This window comes from Apus apus, chromosome 1, assembly GCF_020740795.1.
Source record: "Apus apus isolate bApuApu2 chromosome 1, bApuApu2.pri.cur, whole genome shotgun sequence".
In the NCBI taxonomy this organism is placed as follows: domain Eukaryota; kingdom Metazoa; phylum Chordata; class Aves; order Apodiformes; family Apodidae; genus Apus; species Apus apus.
In genome coordinates, this window is record NC_067282.1 from 19,629,621 (window position 1) to 19,646,890 (window position 17,270).

Genomic DNA, 17,270 nt, shown 5'->3' on the forward strand with positions numbered 1-17,270 from the left:
GAAGGAAAGGAGGGTAATTGTGGTGGGTGACTCCCTTCTGAGGGGAACAGAGGGGCCAATCTGTCGAGCAGACCCATCCCACAGGGAGGTGTGCTGCCTCCCTGGGGCTCACATTAGAGATGTTAAAAGGAAACTCTCTAGTATGGTAAATCCATCTGATTACTACCCACTGCTGATTTTTCAGGTTGGTAGTGATGAAATTACTACAAGAAATGTAAGGGCAATGAAGAGAGACTTCAGGGCCCTGGGACGGCTAGTTAGGGGGTCTGGAGCACAAGTCGTGTTTGCCTCCATACCTCCTGTAAGAATGGGTGGGGAGGTAAATAGGAAGAGTTTACTTATCAATGAATGGCTACGAGACTGGTGCCAAAGGCAGGGCTTTGGTTTTTTTGACCATGGGCTGCTCTATGAGACACCTGGCCTGATGGTGGCAGGTGGGATGCACCTGTCCCAGAGGGGGAAGAGGCTTTTGGGGCAGGACTTAGCAGGGCTCATTGAGAGAGCTTTAAACTAGATGTGAAGGGGGAAGGGGAGAAAACTGGGTCTGTTAGGGACAAGCCCAAGAGAAACATACCAGGGCCTGAAGAGGGGTGGTCTAAGGAGGATTTGGTCCCACCAGTGTGCTCTACTTGCTTCCTGAAATGCCTGCACACCAATGCACGCAGCATGGGGAATAAACAGGAAGAGTTAGAGGTCTGTGTGCGGTCTAAGAGTTATGATCTGGTAGCAATAACAGAGACGTGGTGGGACAGCTCACACGACTGGAATGTGGCCATGGATGGCTATGTGCTTTTTAGGAAAGATCGGTTGGTGAAGCGAGGTGGTGGAGTTGCTCTTTATGTGAGAGAGCAGCTAGAATGTATCGAGTTTTGTGCAGGGGCTGATGAGGGGCAAGTTGAAAGTCTGTGGGTAAGAATTAAAGGGCAGGGTGTTATGGGTGATACAGTTGTGGGGGTCTACTACAGACCTCCAGATCAAGATGAGGAAGTTGATGAGGCTTTCTACAGGCAGCTGAAAGCAGCCTCACAATTACAGTCCTTGGTCCTTATGGGAGATTTTAACTACCCCAATATCTGCTGGAAGACTTACACAGCCAGCCTTTCACAGTCTAGGAGGTTCCTCCAGTGCATTGATGACAACTTCTTAATGCAAATGGTGGATAAGCCGACTAAAAGAGGAGCGCTGCTGGATCTTGTGCTCACCAACAAGGAGGGCCTTGTTGAAGCAGTGGTGGTCAATGGCAGCCTTGGCTGCAGTGACCACGAGATGGTGGAGTTCAGGATCCTGTGTGGGAGGAACAGAATACCCAGCAGGACCAGAACCCTGGACTTCCACAGAGCAAACTTCAGCCTCCTCAATCAATTGTTAAGGGAAGTCCCATGGGACAGGGTGCTAGAAGGTAAAGGGGCTCAAGATAGCTGGACAACATTCAAGGACCACTTCTTGCAAGCACAGGATCAGTGTGTCCCAATGGGTAGAAAATCTAGTAAGGGAGCTAGGAGACCAGCGTGGTTAAAAAAGGAACTGCTGGGCAAACTCAAATGGAAAAGGAAAATCTATAGATCATGGAAGGAGGGGCTGGTTACTTGGGAGGAATATAGGACTGTTGTCAGAGAATGTAGGGAGGCAACTAGGAAAGCTAAGGCCTCCTTCGAACTTAACCTTGCAAGTCGGGTTAAGGACAATAGAAAGGGCTTTTTCAAATACATAGCCAACAAAACTAATACCAGAGGCAATATAGGCCCACTGCTGAATGAGGCGGGTGCCCTGGTGACAGAGGATTTAAAGAAGGCAGAGGTGCTGAATGCCTTCTTTGCCTCTGTCTTTACTCCTGCAGGCTTTCCCCATGAGCCCCAGTTTCATATAGCCCCAGTAGAAGTCAAGATAAAGAAGGAGTTTGCCCAGGTAGATGAGGATTGGGTTAGGGATCAGTTGCGTAATCTGGACATCCATAAATCGATGGGTCCGGATGGAATGCACCCAAGGGTGCTGAGGGAGCTGGCGGAGGTCATTGCTAGTCCACTCTCCATCATCTTCGGTAAGTCATGGGTAACAGGAGAGGTGCCTGAGGACTGGAGGATAGCAAATGTCACTCCAGTCTACAAGAAGGGCAAGAAGGAGGACCCGGGTAACTATAGACCGGTCAGCCTCACCTCCATCCCTGGAAAGGTGATGGAACAACTTGTCCTTGGCACTATTTCTAGACATATCAAGGAGATGGGGGTCATCAAGAGCAGTCAACATGGTTTTACCAAGGGTAAGTCATGTTTGACTAACCTCATAGCCTTCTATGAGGAAATTACTAGGTGGATAGATGATGGTAGAGCGGTGGATGTGGTCTATCTTGATTTCAGTAAAGCATTTGACACGGTCTCCCACAGCATCCTTGTAGATAAGTTGATCAAGTATAGGTTTGATGATCAGGCAGTGAGGTGGATCAAGAACTGGTTGAAAGGAAGAAGTCAGAGAGTTGTAGTCAATGGGGCAAAATCTAGTTGGAGGCCTGTGACTAGTGGAGTCCCTCAGGGGTCGGTACTGGGACCGGTGTTGTTCAACATCTTCATCAACGACCTGGATGAGGGCACAGAATGTACCCTCAGCAAGTTTGCTGATGACACCAAGCTGGGAGGAGTGGCTGACACACCAGAAGGCTGTGCTGCCATTCAGAGAGACTTAGACAGGCTGGAGACTTGGGCGGGGAAAAACCTGATGAAGTTTAACAAGGGCAAGTGTAGAGTTTTGCATTTGGGGAAGAAAAATGTCATGCACCAGTACAGGTTGGGGGCTGACCTGCTGGAGAGCAGTGTAGGTGAAAGGGATCTGGGGGTCCTGGTAGACAGGAGGATGACCATGAGCCAGCAATGTGCCCTTGTGGCTAAGAAGGCCAATGGCATCCTGGGGTGTATTAGAAAGGGTGTGGTTAGTAGGTCAAGAGAGGTTCTCCTCCCCCTCTATTCTGCATTGGTGAGGCCGCATCTGGAGTATTGTGTCCAGTTCTGGGCCCCTCAGTTCAAGAAGGACAGGGAACTGCTTGAAAGAGTCCAGCGCAGAGCCACAAAGATGATTAAGGGAGTGGAACATCTCCCTTATGAGGAAAGGCTGAGGGAGCTGGGTCTCTTTAGTTTGGAGAAAAGGAGACTGAGGGGTGACCTCATCAATGTTTACAAATACGTAAAGGGTGAGTGTCAAGAAGATGGAGTTAAGCTTTTTTCAGTGATGACCAGTGATAGGACAAGGAGTAATGGATGCAAATTGGAGCATAGGAGGTTTAAGGTGAATATCAGAAAAAATTTTTTTACTGTGAGAGTGACAGAGCACTGGAACAGGCTGCCCAGAGAGGTTGTGGAGTCTCCTTCTCTGGAGACATTCAAAACCCGCCTGGACGCCTTCCTGTGTGATGTACTCTAGGTGACCCTGCTCTGGCAGGGGGGTTGGACTAGATGATCTTTCGAGGTCCCTTCCAACCCCTAAGATTCTATGATTCTATGATTCTATGATTTTCACTGTACTCATTAAATTTTTTTCTTTTTCTTTCCGTTCTTTGCATTTAAATAGGACAGCTGCTTTCAGATGATACAGAACCTTCTGTCAGTTGCTCTTGCTTCAGTCCTACTTCATGAGAATTTCAGAAGATACTAACTGAGGTATTTATTTACTCATTTTTAGAATTTCTACATTGAATGTATTAGGTAGAAAAGCAGAAAAAATACATGATGAATCTAGACTAACAGGAGTGATCATACATACAAAATAATACAAAAGTTCCACCCATAAAGAGAGAGAATAGACTGGACTAGCCTAGCCTATTTCGATTGGAAGGGGCCTACAGCAGTCATCTAGTCCAACTGCCTGACCACTCCATGGCTGACGAAAAATTTACAGTGTGTTTTTAAGGGCAGTGTTCTTCCCTGACACAGCTTTGAACCATTCCCACATGTCCTCTCAGTGAATACCACAGAGAAGAGCTCAGCACCTCCCTCTCCACTTCCCCTCCTCAGCAAGCTACAGACAGCAATGAGGTCATCCTTAGCCTCCTTTTCTCTAAACTAGAGACTCCCAGTGTCCCCAGCTGCTCCTCATAGGACATCCCTTCTAGGCCTTTCACCAGCTTTGTTGCTCTCCTCTGGATGCATTCAGGGACCTTAGCATCCTTCTTAAATGGTGGGCCCCAGAACTGCACCCAGCACTCAAGGTGAGGCCACACAAACATTGGATGCAGCGGGATAATCTCCTCTGACCTCCTGGTGATACTGTTTGATGCCTCCAGGATGTGGTTTGCCTTTTGGCCTTTTTCTATAGCTGGGCACTATGTTAGTTTTTTTATAAACTGAGAGATCAAATAATTATAAATATGAAAAAAGGAAGCATATTAAAATTAAGTTAAAATGTTGCTTTTTTATGGTCTTCTATCAAGTTTTGTCTGATCCTCTGCTTTTCTCCAAGATGGACAAAAAGTTTTACAGGAAATCCCTGGACATGATGACCTTATTACATAAATAAAGACTAAATAATTAAACCTTCAAAACAATCTGGTGTTTATAGATTTATTCCTCTAATACTCACGGGAAATTTCAATTAAAGAAAAGCTTTGGTGTTAACAAAAAAGCCCAAATACTTTCATCATAGTTTATCTTTCCTAAATCCATGAGATTAAATATAAAAGTTTTTTTAAAGATAAAGTAAGTATTTTATTATGAAGAATATTTGTTGTTTTTGTTAGATACTAGGGAATTAATTCCTTCATGTCCTAAAGAACTTCTCTATTTGTGTATGTAAACAGAGTCTGATAAATGATTAATGGCCACAGAACTCAAAAGTGGAAAAACAAAGTATCTTGTAAGCCTGTGATCAGCTGGATTTATGTCAGTACTAAATTTATGATTTGCAGCTGTTAAATATCTGATGGGAGCTTCATCATCTAAAGCACGATGACAGTATGAGTGCATAGCTAGAAAAAAGGAAATATTGTGCTTTGAGAAATGAAATTGTCTAAACATATGGATGATGGTTGCAGTGCTTCTCATTGCACAAAACTTTTACTCTGTAAATCTTACAAATGGATGTTTTAATGCAGACAGCTACCAGCACAGATTCTAAAATAGCATGGGTTCAACAGAGTGTCTGTTGGTCATTGTTTGTGTAGTCAGTCTAATGTAAGCAGTGCCAAGCTGGAATTTTGAGAACTCAGAGCTTAAATGGCACTGAGAAAGATGTTGCATAATTTCTATAATATCATCTTAAAATATGTAATATGTGCATTTTTTTATAGCTCTTGGTATTTATATACATCTTTCTTAAATATCAATAATAGCTTAACTTTGTGGAAAGGTTGGTAATTGTTAGTATAGTTACTGTATAAAGGTCGTATGTACTATTATAGGTATAATATAATACAAGTATTTCCTTATTTGCAATGGAATGTACATATCAGCCATACAGATTATAGGATAATGTTAGCATTAAAATTAAAAGTTTTCAGAAAAACTACTGTTAAAATTCAGTTGGATGTTACATATGGATTCATAAGAGAAAGCATCTCTTTTTTTTCTAATTTTTGCTTTGTGTGCTGTTAGCAGCTGCCTGTGTTAATAGTTTTTACATGCAGATTCTATGAAGTGCTGTATATTCTCAGAGTTTAACAAAGCAGATGGCATGATGTGAGGGGTTGGGCCACTTTAGTTTGCATTATGGATTGGTTATGTCTTACAGTGGGGCAGTTCATTTCTGGAGTCAGTGCACAACAATTTTAGCAGTAGAATGAGCCGCTTATGTCACAGATTATAATTAGCTGCGTCTGTATGGCAAAGCAACAGGATGGAATGCAAAGCAGAGCCAAACATGTGAACGAATTTTCTTCCAGTGATATTTGGCCAGGCCTAAAATATCTTCCACTCCAGATTTAAAAGTAGTGGAAAAGTTAGACAACTCTCTCTTAGGAAGGAACTGATTGTAGTTTATTCAGAAGTCTACATTGTTTCAGATCTCTAAGGTAAGCAGTGATTTTTTAAATTTATTTTTATATCTGTACTAAAATGCTAGCATATTAATAATTGAGTTGTTTTTTGTTTGTTATTTACTTACTCGATGGATGTATTGAACTTCTCCTCCATCTGATTTTCCATGAAACATTTCTGGCTCATTCTGTACTCATTTAAGGATCATGTTGCTGCTTGTGTGATTAATTTTAGAGCCTAAATTTAAGTGTTCATTTTTATGTATAAATACTATTTCAGATTCTGATAGCTTAAATATGCTTGTTTTTACAATTAAATATAGTATCAAATTGCATAGTTTACATTTGCACTTGTGTAATGTTAAGAAGCTAACTTTAAAAATCTTTTACAATATCATATGACTATATAGAGAAATTGCTGCAGTTATATAAATACCTGATTTGCAGTAGTAAACCTCTGATGTTCGTAACTCTAAACTTTTCTCAGTTTATCTATCACATACTGAAAGTTAAATTTAGTCAAGAATTAATCTCTGCTTCTGCTGAACACTTTTTGTTATCTTGATAGTGTGATAATAACTTTCCATCTGAGGAACTGTTACCAAAATCAATTCTAACTTCTTTGAAACATATTTGAATTAATATGGAGTGTCCAACTACGTGTATTCAGAACTCCTTCTATGAATTTGTAGTCTCCTTGAATTCAAATACACTTTGTCTGAATGAAATAAAATTGCTAGCTAGGTATCAGTGTGTTACTGACTCGTTATCAAATTATTTATTGGATGATGCTTAGTGTCTTTTCACCAACAGGTGCTTGCGTTGCATGTGTAATCATGCATCAGAATAACCATGTATGTTCCTAAAACAGGATATTGCCCAAGTATAGAAATGTGATTTGACAGCATCAACACCAGTCAGCTGGGCTCCTTTTATAGAGATATAGGTGGTTTCATTATATTTATCTTAAATCTCCTCCTGCTTGAAGAGATGAATGATGTCCTAGAAGTGTCTGCCTCTCTCCATTGCCTGGAGCAGGGACCTAGGTCACTATGGCTGATGTTATCTGAGTTTGATGAGGTGAATTCTGGCCTGCATAGCCACATCCAAATGCAAAGTCCACATGAGTGAACTATAGTAATTTTGTTCTGTAGAGTTCTGAAAGTTGGCAGTCAGTTAAGATTTTGGGAGTTTTGGTTGTGATGCACAGTCAGAACTGATGCTGCTTCAGCTGAGATGGATGTACATTTACCTTCTAACCAAATGTGATATTCACATATTAGATACAGACCTCCTTTCCATTATGTAATGAAGAACAAATGGTCCTAGAATACTGCCAAGGAGGAAGAGTCACTGCATGGTGTTAAATTAAAAAGGTTTAAATTAAGCCCAGCATTAGAGGGGACCATTTAAAATCTATTTTCTAAACCTTTTCACTTTCGCTAATAATATGCTACTTTTTCTTGGTTGAAATCTCAGTGGTTAAAAGCACATTATGTCTTCGTTTTTAATCATAATCATAAGGCTTTAGTAACAATATGAAGATACAATAGTCATCCATACTGTAATAGGTTTGTATTTATACAGTTGTGACTATACTTTGTGTTGAGGATCCTCACATGAACATGTATGTTTTAAGGTAAGGGAAGAGTTTTGGAGGAATAGTTGAAAGGAAGAAATGTATATATTGTATTGTACAAACCCAAACCTTTGTCAAAGGAAACAGAAAAGTTGTCTGGGCGAGATCCTTTTGTTTGTATAGGCTTGTGAGATTCATTCCTTCCTGTGAAAAGTGATGCCTTTTACATGTGATACAAATCTCAAGTCCTGACCTCTTATAATTTTTTAATTATTTGCATGTCTAGGAATTAAGTAATCTGGATTTCAGTGGGCTTATTTCTCCAAGTTGCTTGTCCCTAGATGTTTAACAAGCAGCCGCTGAAGATTTTCCATAACAAAGATGTTTACAAAGTCTTTCTCTCATACAGGTTTTCTTACATCTAATAAGGTCTTCTTGCCCATTACAGTCTCTCAGTGGAGACATAAATGGGGTTTCCTCTTCTGCCTCATTTTCAGAAAGTTTGTAAGAATGTAGGATTTCTGAGACCTCTACTTGTTTGTTGAATTTGGTTAAAATAGACCAAGAAGTTCAAAAGCTATTGTAGGAAGGAGGGAAACAAATGGGAGACAGACAATTTTGTACATAGCGTGTGTTTGCTTTTTTTGTATATTAAACCAGGCTAAAAGCATCGTAGCAGTTTGGTTAAGAGGTTTATTCAATATCCTGGTCAAGTTTTCAACTTGGGTAACTATTCTCGCTATTTAATTCATCTGAAACTTGGGCTACCTGGGCCAGTCTTCTCATTAAACCTTGCTTTACATCTGCGAAAAGCTGTTAAGCAGCTGCTGCATTTCATGCTGCAGCTGGTTGTGTTTCTGTGGTGAATGAAGTACTTCTGTATAAGAATGTGAAGAGGAATAAAAACTACAGTACATCAGTATTTTTTAAAAAGTAAAGTGGTGTGTACTAAATGTTGGATGTTGCTGGATTAGCCATAAAACACGTGGTTTTCACTAAGACATACTGTATGTTTGTTTATTTGTGTGCATGCGATTGTGTATCCTAAAGATTGTAAGGATTACTTAGGTATGTGTTTTCAAGAATGGGATGTACAGGTGGAATAATTTTGTAATAATGCCTGTTAAAACTCTTAAGTTCCTTCTTGTTTATTTGCTGTGTAGTCAGTATTCTGAGAAAAAAAAAAAAGTCTTAGTACCTTTTCTTCACCTTAGCTATTTCCATAGTGTGTGTGGCAGATTCTAAATTTTACACAGACTTTTTGCATTGTTGGCTTATCAGTTCAGGATACCATAGGTTTTTGGAAAAGCCTGGCTGTGTTATGAACTTCAGCCTCTGTTTCAAGCTTCATGGAGGTTCTGCTTCAAATTTCAAAGCTGTTAGATCGGGCTATGAGAAGTGTGCAGCCTCTGTCAGGGATGGCTGCTGGTGGAAGGAGAGATTCCTCAGTTTTGAGGAAAAGGAGATTGAAATGAAAGGCAGTAATAAGTAAATAAAAACCATGTCGTGGTGACTCCCGGCTGCTGAAAGCAGAATAAAATGAGACTGGTTCTTAAAAAATAATGCTCTGGAAAGAAGCTGAGTCAGCAGAACACAGCTATGGCAATGGCCCCGAACTGAAGGCTGGGCTGCATTAGTGAGGCTGTAGATGCCAAGCTACATCCAGAGGTGTATTTCAGTCCAACATTGAACTGGAATAGATGACCTACAGAGGTCGGTCAGTTTGTTTTTTTTTCTGGGATTCTCAGAATTTGTTCAGAAAGATCTTCCTGAATATTCCCTTTATTTATTTACCTACTGATCTTGATTCCTCTGCTGGTTGTCTTAATAGCTCAACAATCTGCAGTGTTTCATATTTCATGTCTACTTTCAGTATGAGGAGGGCATCACAGTTTACCAAATGAGAAACTTCATGGAAGATCAGTAGCCAGCAGTATTCTCAGGTTCCTGTTGGGTCTGTGTAAAGGTCCTATAAATCAGTAAGAATTGATTGCAATATTGGACTTGAATTTTATGTGAAAATACAAGGAAGGAAATAGATGGATTTTAATGACAAAAAAGTAACAGTGAGGATTATTTTAATATCATCATTCCCTGTGAGTTGAAAAGTTGCAGGAGGGTATTTGGGAAACTGGCAGAAAACGTCATAGTTACTGTTTGCCTAAGTGAAAATTTTCATAGTGGGGATAAGAAAGATTTCAGAATGTAGAGGAGGAAGAGGTTGATTGAGGTTTTGCCTGAGTGCCAAACAGGAGCAAGAGAGCAAGGTTAAAACTCTCAAAAGTCAGCATGGATGAGGCAGACAAGGCTGCCTAAGGTTTGGTTGGTGCCATGTTCCTGTATTAATATCCTGAAAAGCATTGTACCTTCATATTACACCTCAAGGCTTCTAGCATATTTTCTGGTTCTACAAAAAGACAGTAATTTTTGAGGGCTAAAGAGGTGAAAGAGGACACCCAAAGGGCACCCAGAGCCACGTTTTATGTAGTGTGGTTGGATGTAGTCTACAGTTTTATGTAGATGGAGCAAAACTTTCTGTAGGATGGACCAGGATAGGAGGTGGTGGACCTATACTGCCTGTGCTACTTTTCAGGCTGTTTTTCTAGACAAAAATGCTCAAACCAGATGAAGGGCCCAGTATACTAAAAAACTTGTTTACTTTTCAGTCCTAGTCTTTGGTATCTGTCCTGGTTTGAGGACACATTTTCTTTTCAGCCACACAATTTCCTTCCCTGTAACATTATTTTTTTAGTTTTGTTGTGTTATGAAAGGTATTTTCCATTTAAAGAAAATACTGAAGAAAACTTCTGAAAATTGAAATCTTGATTAAACATAAACTGCATAATGAAATAGTGTATTTCATTCTGTATGATTTCTTGAGTCATTTAATATATATTCAAAAAGATAACGCTTTCAAACAGAAATACAGTTCTTATATTAATGAAGTTGCATAAGACTACTAATTTATTGTCATAACAGTAGAAACCTGTACTTGATAAAACCCCTGTGTTTATCAGAGTATCCCACATTCTTTTTAAATTGTGTATGTCATTAAAGTTATGTTAATAACAGTTTTTGTGACCCATTAAAGTATGTAATTTTTTACATTTGCATTCATATGTTTTATTAATTTTGCTTTCAGTTAAACACATCTGTTGAACTGATAGTATGATTCACACTTGGTGGTTTGTTTTATCTGGTTTTAATCATACTTGTGGAAGACAAGACTGTATCTCTTTAGCCATATTGAAAACATCTAAAATGCTATTTAAATTAAGAACATTAAAATTACTGTCCTCCTGTGTCAGAAATCCTCAGGTGCCTAGTAACTTATGACTCTAACTCAGGAAAAAAATCCAAAACTGGCATTCAAAAAATTATATAGAAATAAGTTTTGATTTTAAGATTGTCCAATGAGCAAAATATAGAAGTTGCTCAAATGTAAGATAATTAAAACAAAGGCAGCAAAAAGCAAAATTATTTTCATTTTCTTCATCTGAAGATTCCATCATTTGCTTCCTCCTCCTTCTCTTTGAATTTTCTTCAGCATTTCCTGGGCACTTTCTCTTCAAGTTTTACAATCTCCACTTAATGTGTCTCATGTTCCTTTTCCAAGTGTACCCATTACTTAACTTTTTTCTCTAATCCCCAACTGTCTATTCACAGTATTTAATTTACTGTACTTAAATTATACTGTGGAGACTTTTTCTTTTTTCCGTCTGATTTCATGTTTTGCTAATTCACAGCTAAAATGGAATGAGAACATTTACAAGACAGTTTTTTTCATGCTGAAATAGGTTTCAGCACTGTGGTGGATGATTTTAAAGTTAAGCTGAATTTTATCCAGCTTTTTCTTTTAGATTGAATAGATTTTAAAGCCATGAGAACACTTTTTACATTTGTATACAAAAGAATAACAAAAATCTCTTGGTTTTCTTTACATTGAACAAAAGCCTTTCTGATGCATGATTACCTTCCAGAAATGTGTGTTAAGTTGTTCTTCAACTGCCAATTAAGAAATCAAAATCCATCTTAGGCAGAGTTTAATTACCCAGTAGTAGAGAACAGTCCAGACCACCTGCAAACCTGGACTAGGCAAACCTGCTGTAACTAAAATCTAATATCTTTTGTCTTTATTCTGCCATTAGAAACTTGTAGACTTTTCCAAAATTTGAGTTTAGGAAAGCCTAATTTGCAACTTTTTCTCTTCCTGGAGGAATGCTTTCTTGAGAAGACACCACCACTGTCCTGAGATTAGTAAAATGTTCATTTATTATGGGGAAAATTATCAGAGGACTTTGATCAAAAGATAAATGCTTTGCTGCTTGCCTCTGACTCACCATTGACCTTATTTGCCAAAAAAAAACAGACGAGAATGTTTTAAAACATATGTGGGACCTCTTACTTATGCTGTTGGAGAACTTGCTTTTCCAAGTAAAGCAAGTTTATGGGGTGTTTTTTTGCTAGACTGTAAAGTAGGATTCAGGATTAGTGATCCCTACCTGGTGAAGTTGTTCTTTTGAAGCAGGGGTCTAATCCAACCTAAAATGCAGGTAGTAATGATCTGAGCATGCACAAAAGCCACAAAGAATTTTTCTTAACTGCATAACGGAACCAGTACTTCAGCATGAGCTGCAGGTTTCTTTGGACCTACAAGGAACACTTAGGAAACTAGTGTTAATGCCTTTAATTCTGTTCTCACAAACTATGGTTAAAAGCTCTGGAGCTAGTCTGCTGCTCATTATTTTTGGTCAAAACTGCAAATAATGCTGCAGTGGATGCATAGGTAGCAAATAACATACTGCTGTTGTTATTAAACATTCCTGCTACAGTTCTTTTTTTCGTTTTATGATCTGGGTCAGACTACAAAAACTGATTGACATGTCAGGCATTACTGGCTATATTTGATGAGCAAACAATGTCTAATTTTAGTTTAAAAATGCAAGTTATCCTTGAGATCTGTGAGTGTCTTTTTCTGTGTATGCCTAAAGAGGAACTTCAGAAACTGCAGACATACTTCCTGGAGAAGGTAATGTGCTTGTTATTTGATCCAAATATGAATTGTTTTCCAGTTACCCAAATTAGGATCTTTAAAATTAAGAAGTATTAAAAAAAAAGTCTTACTTTTCAGATTACACTATTTGATTTACATCAGTAATTCAGCTTTAATTGAAAGGCCGGTGGTATTCTGGAATGCATTAGGAGGAGTGTGTCCAACAGATTGAGGGAGGTTCTCCTCCCCTTTTACTCAGTGCTAGTGAGACCTCACTTGGAGTATTGTGTGCAGTTCTGGGCTCCCCATTTCAAGAGGGACAGGGATTTACTTGAGAGAGTCCAGTGGAGGCTACGAGGATGATTAAGGGACTGGAACACCTGCCTTATGTGGAAAGGTTGAGAGACCTGGGGCTTTTCAGTCTAGAGAGAAGACAGAGGGGGAATCTAATTAATGTCTATAAATACATGAGGGCTGGGCATCAAGAAGGCAGGGACAAGCTCTTTTCACTTGTGCCCTGTGATAGGGCGAGGGATGATGGATTCAAACTCAAGCACAGAAAGTTCCACCTCAACATGAGGAAGAACTTCTTTACTGTGAGGGTTACAGAGCACTGGAACAGGCTCCCCAGAGAGGTTGTGCAGTCTCCTCTGGAGACTTTGAAGACCTGTCTGGATGCCTTTCTCAGTGATCTGCCCTAGTTTTGGTCCTGCTCTTTCAGGGGGTTGGACTTGATGTTCTTCAGAGGTCACTTCCAACTCCGTATATTCTGTGATTCTGTGAAAATTAAGAATTTTATTAATAACTGCTTATTTCTATTTCAGAATAAATAATTTCTATGAAAAATTCTACTTTGAGATACAAGGAGTATGTATGGTACAGCAAATGAGAGATTTTGCTCTTAGTTTATTTTGGAATTCATACATACTTAACATGTACTGGGTTTTGTTTATACTTCACTTGTTTTTACAGCTAACTGAATAATCAGTTATGTCTTTAATCCAAGAAATGGCATACTGATCTAAAACAGTATTTATATGTTTTGCCACGTTTTTCATCTTCCGTGTTCCTTGTATCATGTTATTGCTTTGCCACTGTTGCTGAAGAAACTTAGAGTCAGCTGCTCTCTGAACAGCTGAAGTCAACATCACCAAAAAAGGCTGCTGTGGGACACGTCTTTTAATTGTTTCCTTTTGTGTCTAATACACATTTAAAGTAATCTGGTTTTCCCCTGTGTAAGGAAGAATGAGTAATAAACCTGTTATGACCAGGACTGCAATGCTGCAGAAGCACATCATTTTGTGTTCACTGATATTTCAAATTCATCAGAAAAGGGCAGAGATTAAAAATATATCATGAGACACGGTGTATCTAGGAAAGAATTTTACTTCCCTTGCTACTGAAAAGGAAAGCAATTTTTTTTATTTTTAGTTCAGCTTCATGGGATCTTTCAAAAAAGGTGCAGTTGTGACTTTCTAGGTGCAAGGTCAAATTAGTCTTCTTTTGTGTTTTCTTAAACATATCTGTGGTAAATCACTTGAATTAGGGAGGGAAGACATGAGGATTAATTTTAATCTCCAGTTTCTGCATCTACTTCTATTTCTTGTTTCCTTGGTGTATTTTCACTTTGCTATTCAAAAAAAGCTTCATGGAAGAGCAGTATAACTCAATTTACAATGTGAAATCATTTAGCAAGGCTAAATTAACAGCATTTCAAGATTGGAAAACACCACAGAAAGGAGTTATCTGTTTTGTAATTGTGCTGAAGTCTGCTGTACGAACTGGAACTATGCCTCTTATCTAAAGAGATAAGATCATGCTACCTGGAAGTAGCTCTTTCATAAAAGCAGCAGCGAGAATAGGAAAATGAGAAAAGGTTATGCCCATTTGTATGCTTTTGTGTATTTAAATAGAGCTGTTTCTTTTTGCTCTCTCAGAGGTTACATCTTCCCAGCACTGAGGACATGAAATACATTTGCTGAGAAAAACATTGAGCATAATGTTTAATGGATTTTGCTAAAAGCTCTGTCCAAGTTCTGTCCTGACATTAGGAATGGTATTTCTGCAAGATATATTTTGGCCTTATTATTGTTGTATGGTAGAAAGGAACCACTATCACACACCTAGAACACAGGAAGATATCTTTTATTAAAAAAAATAATAAATAAACAGGAAAAGATGTGATTTTCTTTTAGAAGTATTTTTTGAAGTATCTAAAATGGTTCTTTGTCTGGTAGACATCCACACAAGATTATGATAGTGGAGATTCTTTCATTTTCTGTCTCCATCACAGGGATTGCTTTCATTTCCCTCACATTTGTAAAGAACTTCAAGCCTTTCAGTATGTTTAACAACCCAAATGAAATTAATTCCTCACTCCTCCCCCTGAGTTAGCTTTGCAATACTGGTACATCTATCCCACTTCTCCAAAATATATAAATACCCAGAAAAAAAGTATGACACATGATATTTATTTATTTATTTAAATGTCATGCCTGCCAATGTTCTGAGATTCCTGGTGTTGTCTCTAGTGGAGAAAAATTAAAGGTCACAAAAACAATTCTTATTTGCATTTAATGGTCTTTAAGTAACGAAATATTGCACACAGAAACCTAATCTTCCCTGCAACTCAAAACAACAAAACTATCATATCCTGTCTGAAAACTTTACTATATGTTAAAGTAAAACTTTGTGGTGTTTCTTTTCTTGAGACACTGTATATTGTTGATAAAGGGAGAACTGAAAGTAATTGCCAGCATGCAAGCAATACAGTAAAAATAAAAGTAATTGATAGCAGGAATTTAAATCCATACAGTGTATCCAATGGATAAAGCATGGGATGTATCCAGTTTTGTCAGCTACTCAAATAAGCTTCTTATCTTAATTTTCATGGCACCAGCTAAGTAGTTAACATGTGTTAACATGCCAGATATGTACACTCCCATATGAACGTTTCTCCTTCACTGGAAGGATTAAGGAGAAAACCAGCTTTACCCATCCCTGGAGCTCCATAGTCCTTAGCAGTATTGTTGCTGCCCATGAGACAGGCAGCAAGGGCTGGATAAGCCTCAGAAGTCTCTGCAGTATCCTATATATGATCACTCAGCAAGCACCAGAATTCCCAGGGCATCAAAGTCTGGTCAGCAGAGGGATGCCTCTGTCTCCTGCTGAGGGAGGTCTCCAGTGACTACCACCTACCAGCTGCCTATGCAGGTTGCCACTCTCCAGCTTTTTTTACTTTGCTGAAGGGCATTTCAAGATTGAATGATCAAAAATGAAAATGGCAGATAAAATTCAGTCTAGGTAGATGTGAAGTTTTCCACATGGGGGTAAAAAGGCCTTCAAATGCAAAGTGATTTTATCTGAACTATTATAACTTCATAGTGAGATCCTGAGGTTATAATAAATGCTTCATTGAAAACACCATTTCAGTGCACACTAGTTGTCAGAAAATGAAACATTTTTTAATTCATGGGGAAATGATCGATATTAAAAGAGAGTACATTGTACATTAGTCACCATCAGAGAGAGGCTATTGAGCTAAAAGGACTTTGGTCTGCTCCAGTGTAGACCCTTTTATGGTTTTAACCTCATAGATAAGATAATAAACATTTTAAATGTTGTTTGATTGTTTTTGTAGGTCAATTTGTTGTTATCAGGTGGGATCTACTGGTGGGATAGAATATAATAACACAAAGCAGCTGAAGCAAAAGTGTAAAAATATTTCTGAAAAATTATTTTAATTTTATCAGTTATTAATTGTCTTAATATTTTCTGAATGTTTGCATTTTTTTTCTTTATCACATGTTCAGTTCTTGTAGGAAAAATATGTGTTTTAAAATATAAATTGTGTAGCAATTAAGCTGATGGAATTCTACTTGGTGTTTGTTTACCTCAGAGTTGCTAAACCCCACCCCCATCTTTTTTGACTTTGCAGACAAATTTGAGTATGATAAAATGAAGCATAGAAGTTTTCAGAGTAATTAAGGTTTTTTCAAGTTTAGTGAAAATTTATTGTGAGGCAATGCCCTCATTAAAGCAAAATTCTGTCCTGTGGGTCAGAACTCAGTTCAAACTAGCTAATACTGGGATGTATTATCTTTTGCCCAGGAAATTTTTATAAACGAGTTGGAGAGAGCAAAAGTAATAAAGTTACTGCATTGATGTGGATCCTTTAAGAACAAAAGGTGCAAATCTCTATGAAACTAATTCTCATTATTTCTGTTTATAGAACAAATTCTTAATTAAGCTTGCTTGGTTTCTTTGCTGTTTTAAAAGGATATTTAGGCACAACTGAAAGGAGCAGCAAACATACCTATACCATCTATCCTCTTTTTGTTCTCTTTGTATTGTCACTAATTTCAGTTTCATCTTTGCTGCTGATATAAGTGGTAAGCATTAACTGGGCTTTCTAGTTTGCTGTTTCCCAGTGCTCCTCCTAGATGAAACACTTAGTGCCAAGACAAATTCTGAATTTGTTTCAGAATGTTATTGCTGTGATCATAAAAGAAGATGTACTGTCTGTTCAAATACCATGTCTACGCTGTTTCATGACCAGAGGTGGTGAGGGACGGTCCTTTTGGCTGTTTATAACATCTAATTCATGTGTTGGATCACTCCAGGATGTCATGCATCAGCTTCAGTAGGTATTAAATTAATATTGGTTGATAGATACAGAAACTGTCTTGTGGTACTTCCTCGATTACTTTAAATGTACCTTGCCAGACCTGAATCATTGTCTTCAC

At 38.5% G+C, this 17,270-nt stretch overlaps 1 protein-coding gene across 3 annotated transcripts in view; it reads left to right on the forward strand.

Moving 5' to 3' along the window:
- The window catches only part of SGCG (sarcoglycan gamma), a 127,602-nt gene that overhangs the window by 24,933 nt on the left and 85,399 nt on the right, over nt 1-17,270 (forward strand). For 2 of the 3 annotated variants that reach the window (XM_051608556.1, XM_051608558.1), the window contains exon 1: nt 5,900-5,989. The gene's annotated coding sequence lies outside the window, so the exon portion shown is untranslated. Of the gene's footprint in view, nt 1-3,555; nt 3,645-5,899; nt 5,990-17,270 lie in introns of those variants that run through there. The other variant, XM_051608557.1, reaches the window with a different exon arrangement.